General features: G+C 38.3%; 1 long non-coding RNA gene across 1 annotated transcript; it reads left to right on the top strand.

The window, feature by feature from the left end:
• Window positions 1–16,023: 16,023 nt before the first annotated feature.
• On the top strand, window positions 16,024–20,463 carry LOC123831157. The gene is made up of 3 exons (XR_006787871.1): window positions 16,024–16,131; window positions 19,010–19,142; window positions 20,327–20,463. It is a non-coding gene; the product is annotated as an uncharacterized LOC123831157 (long non-coding RNA).
• Window positions 20,464–22,477: the final 2,014 nt, after the last annotated feature.

Raw genomic sequence — 22,477 nt, 5'->3', positions numbered from 1 at the left:
AAAGGAAAAACAAAACAAAACAGACTGACAGCTTATTGAGATAAGACTTTAAAAGGGGAAACCATTTTAATAATGAATAGGGCACAGAGAGAATCTAAAAAAGAATCTAACAGAGGAAACTGGAGTAATGATCCCAGAGGGAGCCAAAATCCAGGTGCCCTAGGAGATGTTCTCTTGAGAAAACAAGAGCCTGTCAAAGTCATTAAAGAAAATCTCAATGGACTTTTAAGTTGAGAAGTTGGGCAGTTACCTGAAACTACTTCACACGTAATTAGGTAAGTTTTGAGGTAATGAAGTTTCTTACGTGGATATTCATGTATTTCCTGAGCCCTTAGGAGACAAGAATTTCTTCTAGTTAATTCTACTGAAAGAAGCACAGGAAGAGGAAAAACACAGGGAAGGGGAGAAACACTAAAAGGAAGCAAGAAGGAGAAAAGTGATTTAGTGTGCATCAATCTGAACTCTATCTGTTTACACACACACACACACACAGTGCAACAGTGCATCTGGGTCATAATACTAATGTGTGTATACATTCATATCCATGTGATCATGATAGTCAGTTTTATGTGTCAATTGGACCAGATTATGGTCCCCAGGTATTCAATTAGGTGATGGGAAGGCATTTTCGTAATATGATTAAAGTCCATAACCAGTTGACTTTGAGGAAGGGAGACTACCCTAGATAATCTGGTTGTGCCTGATTCAATTATATTCAATTAGTTGAATCTCTGAAAATTTGCTATTCTTCAGCAATCAGGTACACACTAAGTACTGTTTAATCAAAGATTCCAAGTGATTGCACCACATTATCGATGTATGATTGAAATGTTTAAATCCTGTTGTAACAATGCATTTGAACTCAAACGCAGATGCTTACCAAAGATAATTTACAAGGTGTTCACTCAGTGCTGTGACTCTTGTAAGGAGGGATTTCAAACAGAAAGGAATCACTTGTTTTCCCTTCAAAATGAGAGAAGGTGAGATTTCTCAGAGACTACACCCAGCACATATATTACTGATGAAACATTTAACTTTGTGTCAATTTAATGTTGCTTTTTCTTTTAACATAGTTGTATTGTGTGCTTGTAAGCCTTAGTACAAATATTTTTAATTTTTCTCTAACTTTGCTTTTGAATAAATCATAATACGAATTTATTACTTTACCACGAGAAATAAAACAAGCAGGCCAGGTTTTCTTTCATGGATTAACATTCTTCCTATATAATAAAGTTATGTAGGAAATCACAATTTTACATTTTTCAATATTTTAATACAATGATTTTTCATGTTTTGGGATGGAAATATCAGAGAAAAGCCATGAGAACTTTCTCAGACCAAATGCATATGTGTGCGTATATTCAAGGTTTTCCCTGTTTTTAGGAGTTCCTGGGACCCCTGGAGTTCACCCTAGACCTAGACTTAGTGGTTTGTTGTGGCAGGGAGGAGAGCAGAGCAGATACTTTGATACTTTTTCTGTCTGTACTGCAAGTTGAAGATCTATGTGATTTAAGTCTTATTTTTTTCTTTAAATTTTCTTTGTGTAGAATTTGCATGTGCCAATACTAACTGTGATATACCAGGGTCTATAAATTTTAATAGAACACTACAAAAATATCGGTCCAGAAAAGCTACTTAGTTACATCACTAGAACAAGAAGACAAAAAGTTATGTCTGTATCAATAAACCTAGCACCCTACATTTGGTCATTGGAGGTGGGAGTGTGCACTGGTTAGGGCCACAGGCTCTGTAGTCAGGAGCCTGTGTTTATGTCCCACCTTGACAACGTGTTAGATGGCTGACATTGGGTAACTTGAGTGGGATGAGCGCCTACCTCTAAGCAGTTTAGGACAGTGTTGGCACTTTGTAAGAATCCCGTAAGTGCTCAATAAATGACAAAATAACATGTCTAATTATAATATTTAGAACAATTATTTTGGTTATGGGAAGCCTCTCTAATCTCCATTTTTGTGCCAGTTTGGTGAATTAGACTCATCTAAAAAGAGTTTCTTCAACTTTTCTGTGTCATCCTGACTCAGCTTTCTTCCTCCAGCACAATCCCTGGTAAAGATGAGGTGGGATGGGATGGAGTGGGGTGGGGGTTGGATGGGGACAGATGGGTCCCAACATGACATGGCAACTTCCTAGAACATGGACAATCTGCAATGTTTTCCAATCCTGAAGGTTGAATAGTGAAGCATTCTACATTGCCTTTCCACAATTTGTAGTCTGAATTTGAGGTCAGTAGATACAATCCTTGGTTTTGGCTCTTTGGAGAATTTAAGTCTACCAATCAAACAAAAGGCTCAGCTCTGCTGAAGCTGTTATAAGGAAGAGTCTTCAGAACTATTCTTTTAATTTTAGAAATTAGATATTTAGAAATAACTGACACTACATTTTACACAAATAAAATATGTACAATTTTTAAAACATTCCAGAGTAAAGCTCTGGAAATGACAATATTCAGTTTCTAATTTCGATAATGGATAAACAACATATGATAGAATTTATAAAAACATGTAATGATCAAAATTAATTCATCAGACATTTATATTACTGTCATGTTCTTGTATAGGTGTTTCCTTATTCTGCAGGATCAGTGGATTTTTGGTGATATACCACGTAGCAGATGGAAAACATTAACTACTATTTTCCGTACTTGTCAAAAATGTTTTGTAATCATTCCTCTAATTACATATACATATTGTACTAAGTCACAGGAAAGAAAATATTTATGATAAAGTGAACCATTGGTGTTAAATGAAAAAGAAGCTAGACCTTAAAGTGAAAATAAATATGAATTGAACCTTGAGCTGAGTAGCAATTTTAAATTAAAAGCTATATTGAAATAAAATGATAGAAATTTGATTTTGCTTTCTTAAATCTTTATGCAACATTTCTATATATTTTCAGTATCTGAAGAGTATACTTCATGAGTCACCTCTGAGAGCTGATAACAGTTTGTCACCAACATAACTTTGTTAACTAACTAATAAAAAATATTCTCAGGCTCCTGGTCTGATTTTATCATTGGAACGAAGTGAACTAAGACCTCCATTTTTGACAGTTATATTTAATATGAAATAATCTTTGTCATATGTTAAGGACTTTAACAAATTTATGAATTACTATTGATGTTTTTAAAACCAGAGCTAAAGCATTCTTAAGCTAGGAAGGAGCTAGGCAGTTACCTTGTTTACTTACTTTATTTTACACAACACTGAGGTGAAAGGTTTTCTTAGGCTCCGCCAAGGAATAAATGCTAATCAGCCACAAAGTTAGGCAGTATAGAGCTTTATTGGTGTTTGTGCACCCGGGCGAGTTTCCCCGGTCCGGTCCGCATGGTGGGCTGAGGAAGTCACGCCCAAGCAGGGATTATGGCGGGGTTTTATTTTGGTTGGCTCTTTTTGTGGGGGCTGGGGATTGGTCCCCTTTGAACAAAGTGGCAATATATCATCGGTGGTTCTCCTTGGGCTCAGGTTGTCCTGTGGATATTCGTTTTGGCAAAGCCCGCCGTTTTGGCTCTCTGGTTTGACGTCAGCTGTCTTTTCTGGGTGGTAGTTCAGCTGCTATTTTGTCCTACCCCGCCCATCCTGACATGAGGAAGTAACAAAAATATTTTAAATGGCTTATTCCTATTGATTGGGATCCATTATTCCTCCTCAGCCTTTCAGTATTTTTCTCCTTTTTATTTTTTTTTTCAGCAAAGAAAGTTCTGCAGGTGTGGAGACTTTACTTTTGTCTGTTTGTATATGATGACCACTACAATGTTTCTTGGTTTCCTAACTGTACTGTCTTCTGGCTGTTCAGTAGAAATACTTGTCCTGAGTCTGTAAGTTATTAAACTCTCAGGGGCCATCACAGAAACAGTCCTCATTATCCTTATAAGTTATAGCTGTCTTATAATTTTTACAGCCTACTTGCTGATGGATCGACTTAAAAAAATTAGAACTGTCTCAGTTAACATGAAAGACGCTTTTTAAAAAAAGTATTTTTAAAAAGTAATGTATTAAATGCAGTGTGAATTCTTACAAAACAATTTAGTTTCTGGAAGGTGTGGGGTATAGCTGAGCCCCAGGAACATCTTGGATTAAGGCTTAAAAGCCATCAAGACTCCTAATGATTTAGCTGTTTTCTGTTTGCCTTGGCTTTCTCTTTGAATGCACATAAATTCTTCAAGAGTCTACTGGCAGATCTGAGTTGGAATCTTAATAGTATCCCAATTGAATGTAAACTGTAATTTCAAAAAATAATTTAAAAATAGTCTTCCAATTCCTATTCTACAATTGTAGGAAAAGGGGACTAATTGGCCTAGCCTGAGTCATGTGCTGCTTATAGACCAATTGGCTGAGGCCAGGAAATGAACTAACACAGTCACAATATCTTGGTTCCAGTGACCACTCTTGTTCCAATCATCTGTATCCAGGAAGTGGGGTCATAGTGCCTTCCACTATAACTAGGAATTTTGGGAAAAGACCAGTTCCTAGAATAAGGGTGCCAGACGAACAATTGCCTTGGAAGCCATTACAGAACCAAACTTGTTATGTGCTCTCCTTATGTTCCTAATCATCATTCCAATGCCTCCTCTCCCTAGCCATGTGGAAATGGGTCCAAAAATTTAAAGCAATCTAAAGAACATGTCCTTAGATTTTACTTGCATATTTTTATGCCAGTGCCATGATTTTTAAAATAGCTTTAATTGTGCAATAGATAATACATATGAAAGTTCACATGCAACACTAACGTTAAGAAGCACAGAAATAAACACCTGTGGATCCACATCCTAAGCTGAGGAAATAGCATATTACAAATGCTACTGAATCTTCTGTTATGAACACTCTGCAATACCCCTCCAATATCTTATGTAATATATTTCATAAATATTAACATATTCCCTCTTTTGGGCAGGAAAACCACAGAAGGAAGTAATGTAGGCTCTGGATTAGAATTCTGACTTTTCCACTTACCACATGCATTAGATTAGGCAAGTTACTTTCTTTGCCTGTGCCTCTCTGTATATCTTCATCTGTAAAATGGGATTAAATTGTTGTCATCTCATAGAGTTGTTTGAGGATTACATGAGAAAATGCAACATTCTTTGTAATAGTGAAAACCTGGAACCAGGAAGCAATATAATATAAACACTGGTTAAATAAGGAACAAGTTAAACAACTTGGTAGACTCAAACAATTGGCTACTGTGAAGCAATTAATATCACATTTATGTATGTGTATTTCCCAAACACAGGGTAGGCTTGGTCCTACACAGTATGTGGCCATTTTCTGTGGTTACTTCAGTTTATAAAGGTGAGGCCAGAGCTCGAGCTGGAGCATAGTGACTGAGACAAAGAGGGAACATGTTTAGTTCTGTCATAAGGAAGAGGAAAGGCCATTACTGAGTTTTGGCTTTTTCCTGTGGAGGAAAGCTGGGCAAAGGCAGGAAGTTGGGGACCTTAACAAGAGAGGATGAAGAAAAGCTTTGATAGTCAGTGACAAGCGTGATTGTCAGTAGCATAGCAGAGTCAAGATGAGAAACAGCCAGAAAGGGACACCCGTGGTGATGGTGGGCGGAGGGGTTGTTGGCAATCCACAACCCATAGACCAAATTCAGCCCACCAGCTAGTATTGTATGACCCAGGAGTTAAGAATTATTTGTTTTTTTTTACATTAAATGGTTGATAAATACATTTTAAAAATGATATTTCATAACACATGAAAATTATATGGAATTTAAGTTTCAGTGTCCACAAATACCATTTTATTGAATCACACTGTGTCTGTTTGTTTGCATATTGTCTGCGGCTGCTCCCCCCATGATGGAGTTGAATAGTTCTGACGGAGACCAAATGGCTCCCAAAGAGAAAAATATTTATTCTGTGACCCTTTACTGAAAACGTTTGATGATTCCTGCCTTAGGGTATAACTTACGGGCTTTTCCAAAAAGTAATACTAAAACTTTATGTATGCTGAACACTCACTTTTGCCCAGTGTGATGCTAAGCTTTTTATGAGTGTGTAATACAATCTGTGACCAACTTCAGAAAGTAGGTACTATTATCTCTTTTTTACAAATGAGATATTAAGAGACCTAGGTAATATGCTCAAGGTCATAGCATTAATGAGTAGAAGAGCAAAGGTTTGAACCTTGGTCGTCTAACTCCAGGGAGGTAATGTGCAATATCCAGTTTTAGTTTCATTTCTTGCCTGTTTTATGATGTAATTCCTACCACTTATCCCTCAGAATGCCGGTATTGTTCAGGAAACACTTGCCTCCTTGTCTCAGTCTTGCTGAGGAGAAATATGGGATTCCCTGTGCCTACACTTAGGACAAGGATCCGTAAAACAGGATGGAGGAATGGTAGCACGTTAATTACATTTGATGGCATTATAGAATGAAGGAAATCCGTGTGTGTGTGTGTGTGTGTGTGTGTGTGTGTGTGTGAGAGAGAGAGAGGGAGAGAGAGAGAGATACATAGAAAATGTCTAAAAAGATTCACTCAAACTGCAGATAGTAGTTGCCTGTGAAAAGTAAATGGATAACATAGAATTGGGAAATTTCTCCATTTTAATTCTGTGTAGTTTGAAATTTTTAAGTGAGGTTGTAGTTTGTGTTGCTATTTAAAAAAAAAAACAAAACAAACAAACACATAATATGGTGTAAAGAACTCCCTGGACTGGTTTTTGCTTTTGTGAGCTGAAGTAGCTTAACTCTCCTGTAAGTATGTTAGGTACTGAGAAGAGATAAATCATTAAATAATCCATCTCCCCAGAGTGGAGCCTAGATGGAGAGATTATCTAGCCATCAAAACCGCCCTGCTCCTCTACTTGGGATGTGGCCAAGGAAGCTATTGTGCAGATCAGATTAGAAATAAGGGCCCTTTAGGTCAGGGTGTTAGGAGATCAAGGTGGTAAGAAGTGGCTGGATTGGGATAACTGGGGACAATAGAACCAAAAAAAAAAATTGCTAGTGATTGGATGTTAGACAAGAAAGAAATAAAGGAGTCAAGAGTGACTCTCGAGCCTTTGGAATCAGCAAACATTTTGGGGGAGAGTGGGGAGCCATTTACTGAGCAGACAACACCAAAGAAACAGATTTATGTTGGCAGAAGAGATTGAGAACTTTGTTTTTGGACATACTACATTTGTGATGAAAAGATGTTGTTGTTAAAATCCTCTGTTAATATGTCTGTCAATATGTCTATCAATATGACAAACTGTTGCTTACATTAGTTCCTTAATTTAAACAATCTACCATTCCATAAATATTTTAAAGCAGTGGCTTCTTGTAGAGCATGACTAGGAAATGTGTTGGTATTTATCAATATCTCCTGGTAAAATACATCCAAAAAATTGGAGGATTTCCATTTTTTTAAAGAAATTATCTTTCACCAGTTAGACTGTTGAAGTCAAACATTCCTAGTTTTATCCCTGGCAGAATTAGTCAGATATTAGATTAGGAGACTTACATAGGCTTACATTCACAGCAGTGGCTGCACCAGACCCTCTCTGATTCATACTACTGTCTCTCTGTAAAATTAAGACAGTTTTGATTTCATGAGACATATATATCCAGTACAACATCTCAAAAGATGAAATTCAAGAATTTACATAAACTAGAAATCTTTTTGTTTCAGCACCATGGGTGATATCAGAATACAATTTGTTATACATACTGAGAGATGTTGTTAGTATTTAGGAGAGCCATATAGAGTGCCTTTTCCCTTTTATTTGGCCAGTGAAATAATAAAATAATTTCCTAGGATGTCAGCAGTCACATTGTGAATTTGAAAGACAAACTTTCAGAATTCTCCTACAATCCCAAAATTCTAAACAGGTATCTGAATCCAGAGTATAATATTATAACATCTTTTAAATAGGAATGAAGTAACAAGTCCTTCCATGTTTCTCTAGCAATAGAAGAAAAAAATTAATTATCTTTTTCTTTTAGATATGAAAATAAAATATGAAAGGAAAAAACTAAAAATTTTAAGTTCATTTCCTAATATCTAACGATTTTATTCACTTATTATACAATCCTCTACTTTGAAAATGTACTTAGCAAAAGTGATGCAAAATCAATAAAATCATCCTTGGACACAGAAACTGCATTTTGTAATTTTATGAATTATGAATTCATTTGAAGTTACACTGTAGCCACATTAAAAGCACATTCATGTTGAGCCTATTTGGGTCACCTTAATGGGTAAATTTAAGGGTTTCTTTAAGTGTAGTGTTAAGTAGGCAAACATTAGTGAAGTCCCTACAATGTCTTTTGGTTTCATAACATTTCTTTCTATGGATTTCTCTTTGTGAATCTAAGACCTGTATCCCCAAAGCCAAGTTTAGCGTATTTGTTGAGGAACTTAAACACACACACAGAGCCTGTTCCACAGAGGTTCCCGAGAGTGCTTCCTCTTCGTCCAAAATAGTAGCTTTCAGTGGTGATGAGAATGGGAAAGGACATCGGGAGCAACAATTTCAGGGGACCCCTGTTCTCCCTTGGCCTCAGCTATCAGTTCATTGCTTCTTTTTTTTGTGATCTTTTACAATCAGAAAAGAAGTATAAAAACATGATATTTCTGACTAGAGCTGACAATGAAATCCTACTGGCACAAATAAAAACTGGTCTTAGTGTAGCTACATGAGTCACATGCCCAGACATCTGGGTAGTAATGGGTAACATATGTCTCACACTTACTTCGTGCTCCCTCCATGTCATTTGCTCACCCAAACAGCATTATGCAGACATTATGATTAGCCCTGTTTTACAGATAAGGAAATGGGCCTTAGTGATTAAGGAACTTGTCCCAATCTACCCAGCCACTAAATGGACCAGCTGGAAACATTGTCATGGTTCTCTGAGCAGTCACATCAGTAACACCTGCAAGAGCAGCCACTGTGGTCTCCCTGGCTTCTGGACTTTTGACTAACCGTAGATAAGGCACACAACAGCTCCTCCTCACCAACTCTTCGGGAGACCCACCACATTGCTAAACCTTGGGCAGAGAATAATTAATGCCCGTCCTTAAAAAGTAATATCCTGGAGGCTTAAGAGAGCTAAGTATTTACAGCTAGAAAGACTCAGTCAGCTAACACTGTTAATAATCTGGCAAAATCTGGTCAATGGGTAAAAAGAAAAAATAATAATTGTCCAATAAAACTATGCTTCCTTTTCCTGAAAGTTAATTTGAAAAAAGGTTCTCCTTTTAGTATATAAAAACCTAGTGTTGAAAGAAATCTTAAAAGCAAAGAACAACTTATCCTAGTTTATTTTTATTTTAAGTAAATTCTTGAACATGAATGTGTCTTTGTTTTAAAATTGTATATATTCTAAACTTATAATAGTGAAAGATGGCTGGTTTTTAGGCGTTAAGCTTCATGAGAGGAAGAGTCTTGTCCTGAAAGCATTTCCAACTGAAAAAAAAGAAAACCTTCAACAAGCCCTGGCACCAGTTTGGAATCATGAACAACCTGTTCTTGCTCAAATTGTTTTCCTCAAACGTCATTTCTACTTAGTCCTTGCCAAACGTTTGTGCTACCCTAAACCCTCCTGCTTCCCAGAATTCATCTCCAGTCAAATTTGCCTTGTTGCCTCTCACAGCTAATCTAGTTCTGTGCACCGGAGCAGGAGACCAATGCATAGGCTGTAATTCACTCAGGCAGGATTTTCCCTTTGGACTGCCAGCCCGAGTCAGGCCAAGGTGGGTGCTGATTTGAGGTGAAACAAATATTAGCGCAGTCCAACCTTTTGGTTTTGATCTGTAGAAAAAAAATTTTTTTGTACTGTGTGCCAGGGAAATGCAAGTATTAAAAAAATAATAACATGTAGGGCATTGTTATATAAGAGTCAGATTGCTTTACGGTTCCTTGGCTGGGCTGTTAAAAATGCTATAGTATAAGGGGAAAAACCAAAAGTGGAGGAATGTCACAACCAAGGTTTGGGTATAAAACACCCTTTTAAAGGAGATTGGAGTTTAAGTATTCCTTTTAAAGGACTTTGAGGCCATCCTTTGGTTTCCGAAGTCAACCCACTTGCTGCTGCTGCTCTTGTCTTTTTCCAGATCATGAAAGTATTGGAAGGTAATGAGTCACAAAGCCAAGAAGAATTGTCCCATTCTTATACTCATCATCTGGCATGAGACTATGTGACTATATAATGTACCTTTAAAATTATCTGCAAGAGGAGATCTCTTAAATTCCAAGATTGATTTATATTTCAGGAAATTTTATTTAGTGCAACATAAGCCTAAATTGACAACAAAGTTACTTTTTTTTCCCTTCCCTTCAGTCAACCAATTTTTATCTCTGGAATGAGGGGTATAAGTTTTGGGTAGATTGCTTATCTTCATTTTGTTTAATTCGTTTTCTGGAGTTTTGATCTGTTCTTTCATTTGGGCCATGTTTCCTTGTCTCCTCATTTTGGCAGCCTCCCTGCGTTTGTTTCTGTGTATTAGGTAGAGCTGCTATGACTCCCTATCTTGGTAGCGTGGCCTAATGTAGTAGGTGTCCTGTAGGGTCCCATAGCCTCTCCTATCACTGGGTACTCAAGGTTCACCCCTTGTGTGGGCTCAGTACATCATCCTCTTGTTTGAGCTTTGATTGCTGTTGGCAAGTCAATGGGAGGGATTTGCCCAAGTCAGTCAGCTTCAAAGATCAGCTGTGACTATTGACCACTGACCTCAATCCTCTGTGGAAGATCAGCTGTGCCGGGGCAGGGTAGTGGTGCTCTGATGTGGTCTGTAGCTGTTCACTGGGTGTGCAGGCTCTGGGATTTCCTGGTGGTGCATGCCAAGGTCATTCTTCACCTGTGTTCTGCCTGTGACCACTCTGTGTGAGCTATACAGCCATCTGAGATGGCTGCTACTTGTGCTGGGCTTGGAGATTCCCAGGTAAAACCAAGCTGTGAATCTAGGCTGGCTGCTGCTAGTACTGGGCCAAGGGTCACTTAGCAAGGGATACAGAGACTGAGTCTTACTGAGGCCAGTTGTTACTTGTTTGATAAATTTGGAAAGTTGTGAAGCATGAGCCAAAACCAGTCATTCATAAGGAAAAGTCTTAATTAACAATTTGGGTGGGCCCATAATTTGGGTGGGACAGAGTATCAGGGGATCACTAGGGAGGGGCAAACAGTGTTATCCAGGTTGATTGAGTCTCAGATATGGCACCAGTCTGTTGGCTTTGTGGCTGTGTGGGAGGAGGGCTCAGAAAAGGGCCAATGGACTCTGCCTACCTTTTTGCCTGGGATGAAGTTGTCCCCCAGCTCACATCTTGGTTCTAGACACTTTAGTTTCTTCCCACATGCCACTGATGCCTTTCAAGCTGCTACCCCAGTGCTGGAGCTCAGAGTGAGTGTATCTGAGTAAGTCTGTGTGTGGGTTCTTTAAGGGTGACTGCTTGGGACTCCAGAAGTTTCTTCCACTGACTCAATCCCTACTGGTTTTTGCAGCCAGAAGTTATAGAGACTTATCTTCCTGTGACTGGAACCCTGGCCTGGTATGGGGTTGAGACTCCTCACTCCTGAGATATCCCTCCTGAATTTTTATCCTTCACACATGAACGTGGGACCAGCCCATTCTGTGTCTCTTCCCCTCCTACCAATCTATCTGAGGGATATGGTTTCTTTAATCCTGTAGTTGTCAGACTTCCACTCAACTCAATTTGTGATTGTTCTAAATGATGGTTGTTCTATATTTTAGTTGTAATTTTGATGTGGCTGTGTGAGAAGGCAAGCCATGTTTACCTATGCCACCATCTTGACTGGGAGTTAGTGTTTTATTTCTTACAGTGACTGTGTGTTGGCAATGAGTTCTCCCAGCCTTACTCTGAAAATATCTCTACTTTGTCCCATTTTTGAAGGATATTTTTACTGGATATAGAATGTTAGCTTGGCAGGTTTTTCCCTCCTTTCAGGACTTTAAAAGATGTGTTTTCTGTTCATCATTGTTCCTGGGAGAATTCAACTATCATTGTTATCATTATTTCCCTGAAAGTTAATGATTCCACCCCACCATCTGGATGCTCTTTTGTAATTGATTTAATTGGGGTTATATTGGTTAATAAACTTGCATAAGTTTAATATGTACAATTCTATCATGCATCACCTGTATATTGTCTTGTGTGTCTATCACCCCAAGTCATGTCTATTTCCGTCACCATTTATCCCACCTTTAATCTCTCCTGCCTCCTACTACCCATTTTTTTCTGGTAATGACCATATTGTTGTCCATCTATTAGGATTTTTTGCTTTGTTTTGTGTTTGCTTAATCTCTTCACCCTTTTTACCCAGCCCCCTACATCCTCTCCTCTGACAGCTATGAGTCTGTTTTTATTTTATTTTATTCATTATATTCTACATATAAGTGAAATCATACAAAACATCAACATGATGAGAAGAGAACCCACTTAATGGGAGAACATGTTCACCAATACACCTGATAAGGGGTTAATATCCAAAATTTATGAAGAACTTATAAAACTCAACACCAGTTAAAAATGGGTAAAGAACCTGAATAGACACTTCTCAAAGGGAACATACAGATGGCCAACAGACATATGAAAAGATGCTCAATGTCACTAATCATCAGAGAAATGCAAATTAAAACCACAATGATAATTACTTCACCCTGGTCAGAATGACTCTCGTGAAAAATCAATAAACAATAAGTGTTGGCATGGATGTGGAGAAGAGGGAACCCTTGTGCACCATTGATGGGAATGCAGACTGGTATGGCCACTGTGGAAAGCAGTATGGAGTTACCTGAAAAAGTTAAAAATGGAAGAGCTTTAACTCAGTGATTCCACTCCTTGGAATTTATCTGAAGAAACCTGACATACTAGTTTGAAAGAATATATGCACCCCTATGTTCATTGTGGCATTATTTACAATAGCCAAAACTTGAAAGCAACCCAAATGTCTATGAGTAGATGAGTGGGTAAAAAAGTGGTGGTACATTTGCAGAATGGAATACTACTAGGCCATTAAAAGAAGGAAATTTTACCTTTTGTGACAGCATGGATGGACATGGAGAGCATTATTCTAAGTAAAATAAACTAGTACATGTACAATGTTAAGCAATTATTGTTACTATCCCAAAGAACTCAGATTCCCTATCTTTTTCAACTTTCTTTCCACCTTCTTTTAGTTTTATTTGGATAATTTTAATTGACTTGTCTACAAGCTCATTGATTTTTTTTTCTCTGCTATGTCCTATCAGCTAAGTCCATTGAATAATTCCCATATCTGTTAGATTTTTATTTCTAACATTTCTATTTGTTTCTTTTTATAGCAGCTCTCTGTAGATATTGTCCATCTGTTTATGCAGTGTCCATCTTTTACTCACTATATATTTTAACATGTTTATTATGGTTAGTTTACCGTCCTTGTATGACAAGCCCAACATCTGGTCCTCAGTTTGCTTTTACTGACATTTTTTCAACAATAGCTCACATTTTCTTGCTTCTTTGAAGGTGTCATTATTTTTAATATTAGACCTGGCATTGTGCATAAAAGAATAATGAAGAGGGAGGTAAATAATATTTACTTCCAGAAAAGTGTATTCTGATTTTTCCTTCAGATCCCTAGTCTCACAACACCAAAGCTGGCAAGGATGTGGAACTACAGGAACTCACATGTAGAATGAATGAGTGCTTAAGTTTTACAATGACTTTGGAGGGTGGTTTGAAATCCTGTGATAATATTCAAGATATGTCTACTCTATGACTTAGAAATTTCACTTCTGGCTCCACCCTAGACACATGTACAATAATATTCATAGCAGTGTTGTTGATAAAACAACCCCAAACTGGAAATGACCCAATGATGTGTCCCTGTTGTCATCGGCAGAAAGGATAAACTGTGGTATTTTTATAAAGTAGAATCTTATACAGCAATGAAGTTGTATTAATTATAGCTGCATTCAACATAGATGCATGTTATAAACAAATTTTTAAAAGGAAGACAAAATATATTATTCCACTTAAAAATTTAAAAACAAGCAAAAAACAAAACATATTTCTTATGGATGCATGCATATATAGTGAAAATATAAAGGAAAGCAGGAAATGATTAGCATAAACATTGGGATAAACAATGACCTTTCATGGAGAGGTGGGGTTGAAGTAGGAAGGACTGTATATATCAGTGGCTGCTTTGCCAGAAAATTTCTATCTGGTGATCTATGTGATAATTGTACTGGCATATGGGTGTTTTAAATTATTTGTTAAACTATACATGTACACTTTATATGTAAGTAATATATCTGTGTGTATGAGAGAGAGAGAAAGAGAGAGAGAGATTGAGAGAGAGAGGGAGGGAGAGAGGGAGAGAGGGAGGGAGAGAGGGAGAGAGGGAGGGAGAGAGGGAGAGAGGGAGGGAGAGAGGGAGAGAGGGAGGGAGAGAGAGATTGAATCTTAGTTTGATTTATGTGGTCCCAATATTGTTCACTGAAGCAGGCATTTGTCAGCAACAATAAATATTTTGCTTAGAAATTTAAAGAATACATGTCTTAAAAATGTGGAATGGAGATGAGAAAATAACCATTCAGTTACAAGAAGTCATTATTGTATCGTTCAGAGATCCACAGGGATAGAAATGCTAAAGAACTGGTGAGCTGAAGCAAATCCATTTCATACAGTGGCTTTCTTACCACTCTTGATCTGTGCTGAATTTTTGTAAGTTCATAGTAACTCCTAAAAAACCTCTCTGTTTTCTCTTAGAAGTAGATGAGATCAGTACAGAATACCATAGTTCTGTGTTTTCCAACTGAAGGCTTTCTCACTATGCAGGAAGTGAATGGCTCACATCTATTCCAGTTTTGCTATGTTTTTGCAGCTATAAATTTTCAAAGTACGGCACCAGAAAGGGATAACAACATAACTCTGAGTCATGTTTGTAGAAGTTAAAAAGTACATATTGTTAATTCAGGTCCTCAAAGCTGCTGCACAAATACTTCATTCTTGGTTTTGTCCTTCATGGTAAAAAAGGCAAACTATAATTTTGTAGCTATGTATAAAAAATCCCTGACTTTAAATGGTATGAAGAGTTTGTTGTGAAATGTTTAACTCCCCTCAAAACAAACAAAAATGAAGCTAAAATTACATCTTGTACATACATGCACAAAAGCTCCCAAAAAAACAATTTCCTATAACTGCACAGTGTGGCTTCATGTTCTCAGAAAGAAAAAAAGACCTGTATGTTCTGTATGAAAACAATTACACTAAGTATTCAAGGAGGAGGAAGTTAAGGAACTAAAAAATCCTTTCAAGGGAGAATGAATAGCTAAGAAAGCTAATGAAGGATCTGGAGAGCATTATGCTAAGTGAAATAAGCCAGGTGGTGAAAGACAAATACCATATGCTCTCACCTATAAGTGGAACCTGATCAACAAAACAAACAAGCAAGCAAAATATAAACAGGAGACCTAGAAATAAAGAACAGACTGACAGGTAATCAGAGGGGAGGGGGAGGGGATAACGAGGGAAAGAAGGAGAAAGGTAGTCAAGGAACGCTTATAAAGGACCCATGGACAAAGCCCAAGGTGGGTAGGATTGAGGGTAAGAGGTGGGAGGTGCCGGGGAGGGGATGGGGGAAAAGGGAGACAACTGTACTTGGAAAACAATTTTTTTAAAAGGAAATTCATTATTTGTAGATGTAAAACAGAAAGTTAATGAAGGAAATAAATATAGGCATTCAGGTCATGACATTGCTAATTTGGAACAAGCTGTCTTCAAATATTTAAAATAATCATCCTGAAGAAAAGCACATTAAGTCACAGTAATATGGTTAAATTAGAGTAATGGTGTAAAATTAAGCAAGAACTAAGTTATTTATTATCTTCTTTAAAGGCAAATTTTGAAAATCCTTCCAGCATGATTGACTATGGTCAGAAAATGACATTTTAGGAAATTAATAATTTTCTGAAAAATGTTTATGTGGTTGGTTCTTTCTAGTTTAGAGAATGACTGTTAGTTAAAATCTCTTTGTTATACTGAAGAATTTCTGCCCCTTCTCTGGAGCCTGCAGACTTGTTTCATGAGGCCAGCATCTCCAGTTCTCCAACTCCAGTTCTCCTGTGCACTCCTGCAGCTAAAACAAGCGAAGCAGATCAAGAGAACTCAAAGGAAAGGACCCGAAGGTAAGCTTCATGTTTTTGTTCCTTTAGTGTGCAGAACTCTTGGTGAAGAGATGGGAGATATGGATCCTAGACACTGAATAATTTAGAGTAAGACACTCAAATTTCATAGATCTGTTTTGGTTGTTTTTTTTTTTCCATCTATAAGCTAGGAAAATATCACAAAAATGACAAAACTGAAGCTATCTTACTTTGGACACATCATGAGAAGGCAGGGTTCTTTGGAAAAGGCAATAATGGTGGGAAAAACAGAAGGTTGCAGGAAAAGAGGAAAATCAACTATGGGGTGGGTTGACTCCATAAAAGAAGCCCCAGGCATGAGTTTACAGGAGGTGAGCAGGGCTGTTGAGGGCAGGACCTGGTAGAATCACTCATTCAAAGATTGCCAGGAGTCGGAGCTGACTCAATGGCATGTAACTGACACAAAAGCTAGTGATAAAATTACTTATCTTGCTTACTCATTGAGTTATTAAAAGGATCAAATAATGTGTTCTAAAAATACAACGTAAATTATAGGATCATTATTACTGTGCTCTAGAACAACTTCATGAGGTTTGTTCCACCCCTGCGTTCCCAGAGTCCTTTGTTCCTGACTCAGCCATGACCTTGCTGATGAATTTCCAGGCCCTATCGTGGAGACAGCGATAGGATGGCAATGGTAGTGAGGTGGACAATGGGAGGTGAAGAAGCTGAACAGCAGTACCAATAGCTCAGTTACTCCAGATTACCAGCTACACCCTCAGTTAAGTTCATAGCTAGGAAGTAACTTTCTGACAATTATTATGCAATAACAGCAGAATTTCTGAACAATTTTTTTCTAGCTCTGAGTTATGTTATTCTGATCTCTAAAATTAAGATTTAGGATTGGTATGAAGGAGGGTTCTTACTCTGAAACAGTCACCTCTACTGGGAAGATCTCATCCACATTGTTGAATTATAAAATGAGTTAAGTACAGTGGAATTTCAATGACCAAGTATGGCTTGAAATAAGCAGGACTCTATAGGTTTCACAATGGAATCATTGTATAAAATATACATCTTTTAATGGAAAAGAATGTGTAGTGACAGTGTTTTCTAGACTTTTCTGGGGCTGAACACAGCTCCATATTACTACTACAAGTGCATGATTTATATAGGCCTGAACATATAATCACTTTAGAATGAAAATTTCCCACTTTTAAGAGAGTTCACAGGCTAAGAAAGGGACACTTTGAGGTTAAGGAATGTTAATATGTGTGGAGGCACCAACAAAGTTGTAAACCAAGACTAACCAGACTAAATTGTCTTACTACCAGTTTCTCAACAACAGTGCCATTGGCATTTGAACTGGATACTTCTTTACTGTAGGAGACTGTTTTGTGCATTGTATGATATCTAGCAGCATCTGTGGCTTCTACTCACTAGATGCCAGTAACTTTCTCCCATTTGCCAAATGTCCCCTGGGGGGCAAAATCAATCCCAGTCGAAAAATCACTGCACTAAAATCATTAATTTAATTTGCTGCACAAAAATATTTTTTCTGCTACCAGAAATTTGCTCTGATAAAGGACATGCTTTTCAAATAATCAACAAATTTCAATTCGCGCTAATTTTACAAACAATTATTTTGTGGCTTTGCAATTTACAAAATACTTCTACATGCAATATTATGTAAGTGAGAAAAGAAAAGGTTTCAATATTTATTATTCACTATATGCTGTCTTCTAAAGGACATTCTTCAAACAGAGCCTTCTAGTTAAGTCTCAGCATATCTCTCCTTGGGAGATGCCTCCATTTTATAGATGAAAAAGCAAACTTAGAGATGTTAATGATCTTTCCCAAGAAATGAAGATAATCTTCGGACTTTACTCTTCTTTGTTTCACATCACCACTGTTAGTGAGACACTGATCATTTCTACTTGAAGATGAAAATAGCAATTATAATCTATGTGTCAGAATTAAGCTATCAGGTCAGTCTTTATGCTTTTCCATTTTACAATTTGAGAGACTGGCCCCAAATCACCAGGTTGCAGGCATGTATCATCAGTAAAAAAAAATCCAATTCAGTGTCCTGTAACAAGCCAGTTAAAATGCCCAAATCAATCCATGCTATCTCCGGGTTATTGAGTTCCATTATGCTTCCATCTGGCTGATTGGTAATATACAGCAGCTGGGTAGCAGAGTAGTGAGAGTAGCAGATGTTACTGGGGATTTGGAGCAATGGAGCAGGTCTTCACTGCAGCCACCTTGGAATTAAATATTTGGAATTAAATATTAAATACCCCATTTGGAATTAAATATTAGATACCCCTTTGGAATTAAATATTAGATACCCCTTTTCATATAAGTCCTTCCACCACTGCCTCTCCAGAATGCACCCCATTTTTTCCAGGCCCCAACCTCCCATCACACAGCTTACCCACTCCTCCCCCTCAGGTATCCCCTCTTATTCCCTGATTCTCTAGATCCCTTCACCTTTAGCTCTTCTGGGAATTTAATTACCTGCATTTACAGGGCAAAGCAATTAGCTCTCCACTCCCTCCTCAAGTTGAGGTTCACCTCTGCATATTTGAAAATACATTTGTCACTTTGCTAAACAAAAGGCAGCTTCTCAGGAGCCCATCCCCATGCAACACTGAAGAATTGGCAGATTTTGCAATTTCTGTTTTTCTCTGGTCCCTACCCCACCTTCATTGTCCTTCTCCCAGCTCCATAAGTAGAAGACTTCAACACCGACATTTATTTTCCCATTGATAAGAATTATCTAGCCACACCCCATGCACATCTTGAAAGGAAGCAGTGGTTAGTCAGTTTTCATTTTCTTAAGTAGTTTGTACTGAAATATAAAACACAGACTGAAAAGTGCAAATTGATAAGTGTACATCTCTGTGAATTTTTATAGACTGAACACACCTGTGTAACCAGTATCCAGAACAAGAAAGAACATTACAAGCCTTCCAGAAGCCTCTTTGTTCCCTCTACCAATCACTGTAATATTTTCTAATGACAGAGTTTGCTCTCACAAGAGCAATCCGGTGAGTAACTTTTTATTACTGCGTTGCATTCAATCACAAGGCACACACAATTGTTTATATTACTTGTACACATACCATTGAACATGTAGTGATTATGTTAATGTTGCAGTTTAGGGGTTTGAAAGGGGAGAGAAAACCTTCCAGATCCTGCTCCTGGAACTCCTCAGAGTCCCATCAGTCTTTCCTAGGTGGGGTTCTCTCCTAGTCACCAAGAGTGATGAAGTGATTACAGCTCTCCCAGCAGAGCTCACATTAAGTGCATGTAAAACTCTGGCTCCCAGAATCACCAACACTACCACTTTATACTGTGACTGTCTCAACATGCATGAGATACCAGACTGGTGTCACTGGGAGAATTCTCTATCCCCGTAAATCTTATTCCTGGCAGCACATGTCAATTCTGTAAAATTACAATAAAGAAAGCTCATGCCCACCCTAAACCAATGACCTCAGATTCTCTTGAAGGTCATCCAGCATTGATAGTTTTAAAGTTTTAGGTATTTCTAAAGGTTGAAGAGCATTGCAACTTTCAACTTTTTCTTGGATCTCCCTTCCATTTCTACTGTTAGCATATCAAGCAATTCTAATGACATTCTCAAGGTGACTGAAAATTTAGCCCCAAACTTGATTGCCTCATTACCTTTTAAACATAGGGTAGAGAATTGGGTTGTTTTTTTTCCCCCAGTGAAGGGACTATCCTTCAGTTGTCACGGACTGGAAAAAACCTATATTTTCCCTAATTTCCCTCCATTGAGCACTGGGCGGGAACAGTGAGATCACCTGAAACCCCTGTGATGAAGGTGTGATCACTAGAGTTCACTGCCAGTGGAAGCCACAGCTGCACTCGTTTCAGGACACGCGGGCTACCTAAAGAGAGCCGCATACACAAGCGCTCTGTCTCTGAAGTCAGTTTTATTGTCAGCAATCATCCATCAGTCACCAGCTATGTTTTGGTAGCTTGTGAGTTGCAGCTGTGATGTGAGGGGGACAGTGAGGTGAGAAGCCTGGGGCTGCTCAAGGTGGCTGGCAGGGGAAGAGGTATCCCAGAAGTTAGGTCTGGAAGGAGCCTGAAGAGAGGTGGAGGTATTGGCTGGTCTGTGGAGGACTTTTCTTATGATAAAAATCAGTCCCTGTTTCCTTGCATGTTATCATATGCCCTTTTCTCTGGATTTTTCTACCGTTAGGAAGTATTGTATTCCAAGAGATCTTCCTGGGACTTGCTTCCTGCCTTCAGCACCAGAATGATGCAGTACCCAAAGGATGGGCAGTAACTTGAGAAGGCACCCCAGAGGCAACATGTCACCTGGCCTGAGCCTCCTGCCCAGATATGAAATTAGCTCCAAATATATCTGACCCCTGTCATACCCTTCCCACAATTTTCAAATAAAGTAATGGGACATTCCACCTTTTCTTCCTGTCCCTTCTCTTCATGTTATTGTACTTTGAACACCCCCGACCCCCCAGTCCCCTGCTGCCTCCTTTCAGTTTTTCTTCAAGTACCTTTTAACCTAATACTTTTCTGTTTTAAAGGCTAGGAGAATGGATGTCAGACTAAGTGATTTTCTTCCAAGAGATGCCTTTGCTAGAAAAAAAAGTGACCCCCTGATAAACTTTTCTTTAAGCTCCAACTTTGAAACCAGGCCAAAGGCAAACCATTCTCAAGGCATCTTTACATAGTAAAATCCCTGGGGAATCAACAACATTGATGGCAGTCCTGACTGATGGGATAAGCTGAATTAATAACAATAGCCTTCATCATTGAGGGATGGCTGTTCAACAGACACTGTATATTCATCATATTATATAATATAATCGACCTTTAAAGGCAGGTATTGCTCATCTCATTTTGCAAATGAAGCAGTCAAGGCTCAGAACCTCAAATGGCTTGCCAAGGGTTACAAAAACAGTAAATGAGTGAAGCTTTGCACCAGATCTGTCTGCCTACACCCTGCCTCTCATAAACAAAGTTCATCTAATGCTTCTCAGGTACCTGGTGCTCTTAGGCCAATACTGGGTTCCTAGAATCTCCCCCGTTACAAGCCAGCTCAGACCAGTTCTCCTTCAAGGTCTCACATGAAGAAAGGTACCTATTGCCCTCCTCCCAGGGCCCTGTCCCTTTTTAGGAGATAGCTACCCAAAGTATGTGATGAGTTCATCTTTGGCTCTTCCTGGATAATACCTTTGCTCTGTGAGAGACGTCTGAAAGCAATGCCTTATCCAAGACCAACACTGATGGTTGGGATTATAGGCATCTTGAAGAGAGGAAGATACAGGTGCTTTTAGAGGTTTCCTGAATGGGTCAACCAGGAGTCTTTGCTCAGCAAGCAAGGGAAACTCAAATTCAACCTGGCTTCAGGGAAAAGAAGATACACTAGCAAAACTGAAACTTTGGAGGCGGAATGATGAATACAAAGCTTTGTTGAAGTAGAATACAGCACTTTAAATGAACTATAGCTATCTCTCACAACATAGTTAAATCTCCAAAACATCACACTGAACAAAAATGTCAAGTTGCAGAAGTGTCTGTGCATTTTGATAAGATTATAAAGTTTAAAAATCAGTAAAAGAAGTTTAAGGATACATAAATAGTAAAAAATACAATGTCAGGTATGGGCATGGTAAATACTGAATTTGATAGTGACCATCTCTGGGGCGAGAGGAAGGGTCAGGCAGGAGCACACACATGTCTCAGACCTGTCTTTAATGCTTACTGCTTTATATTAAAGATACCTAAGGTATGATGTTTAACATATTTGACAAAACTGGGTGTTCATCGTATTATTCTCTACTCTGATCTGTATGTTTAAAATATTTCATGGTGTTTTTTCAAAAGAGAATTTACGGGCTCATGGAACATAAAGATCTGAAAGTATGGCCCTACCCAGAGGATCAGTTTGTCAGGAGCTCTTTTTCTCCATATCTTGGCTTGACTTTCTTCTCTTGGGGTTCTGTTCTTGATCAGGTTTGTATTTATGATGGCCAGAGGGCTCCCAGTAGCTCTAGGCCCATGTGCTAACCTTTCAGCCTCTCTTACAACAAGCACTTCTCCTGACTGTTTTAGTAAGAACCCTATAGTTTCATCCCATTGAGTAATGTGCGCACCCATGAATTAAATCATTTTAATGGAGGGAGGGAGCTGATAGATACACCATGGTTATGTGCCATCTCCCGAATTGGCGTGATGAGGTATCAGTTTTTCCTAAATGACATTAAGGAAGGTGTTTCCCAAGGAAATTAGGAGAGTGCTAAGAAGAAGAGGAAATACATTTGGAGTCATTAGAAACAACAGATGTCTACCATAATGAGTCCTTCCATACACACACAAAAATTATCTG

This window comes from Phyllostomus hastatus, unplaced genomic scaffold (assembly GCF_019186645.2).
Source record: "Phyllostomus hastatus isolate PE091 unplaced genomic scaffold, TTU_PhHast_1.1 phas_scaffold_1674, whole genome shotgun sequence".
Classification (NCBI taxonomy): Eukaryota; Metazoa; Chordata; class Mammalia; order Chiroptera; family Phyllostomidae; genus Phyllostomus; species Phyllostomus hastatus.
The sequence above is the reverse complement of the archived record's forward strand: the minus strand, read 5'-3'. Positions and strand labels throughout refer to the sequence as shown.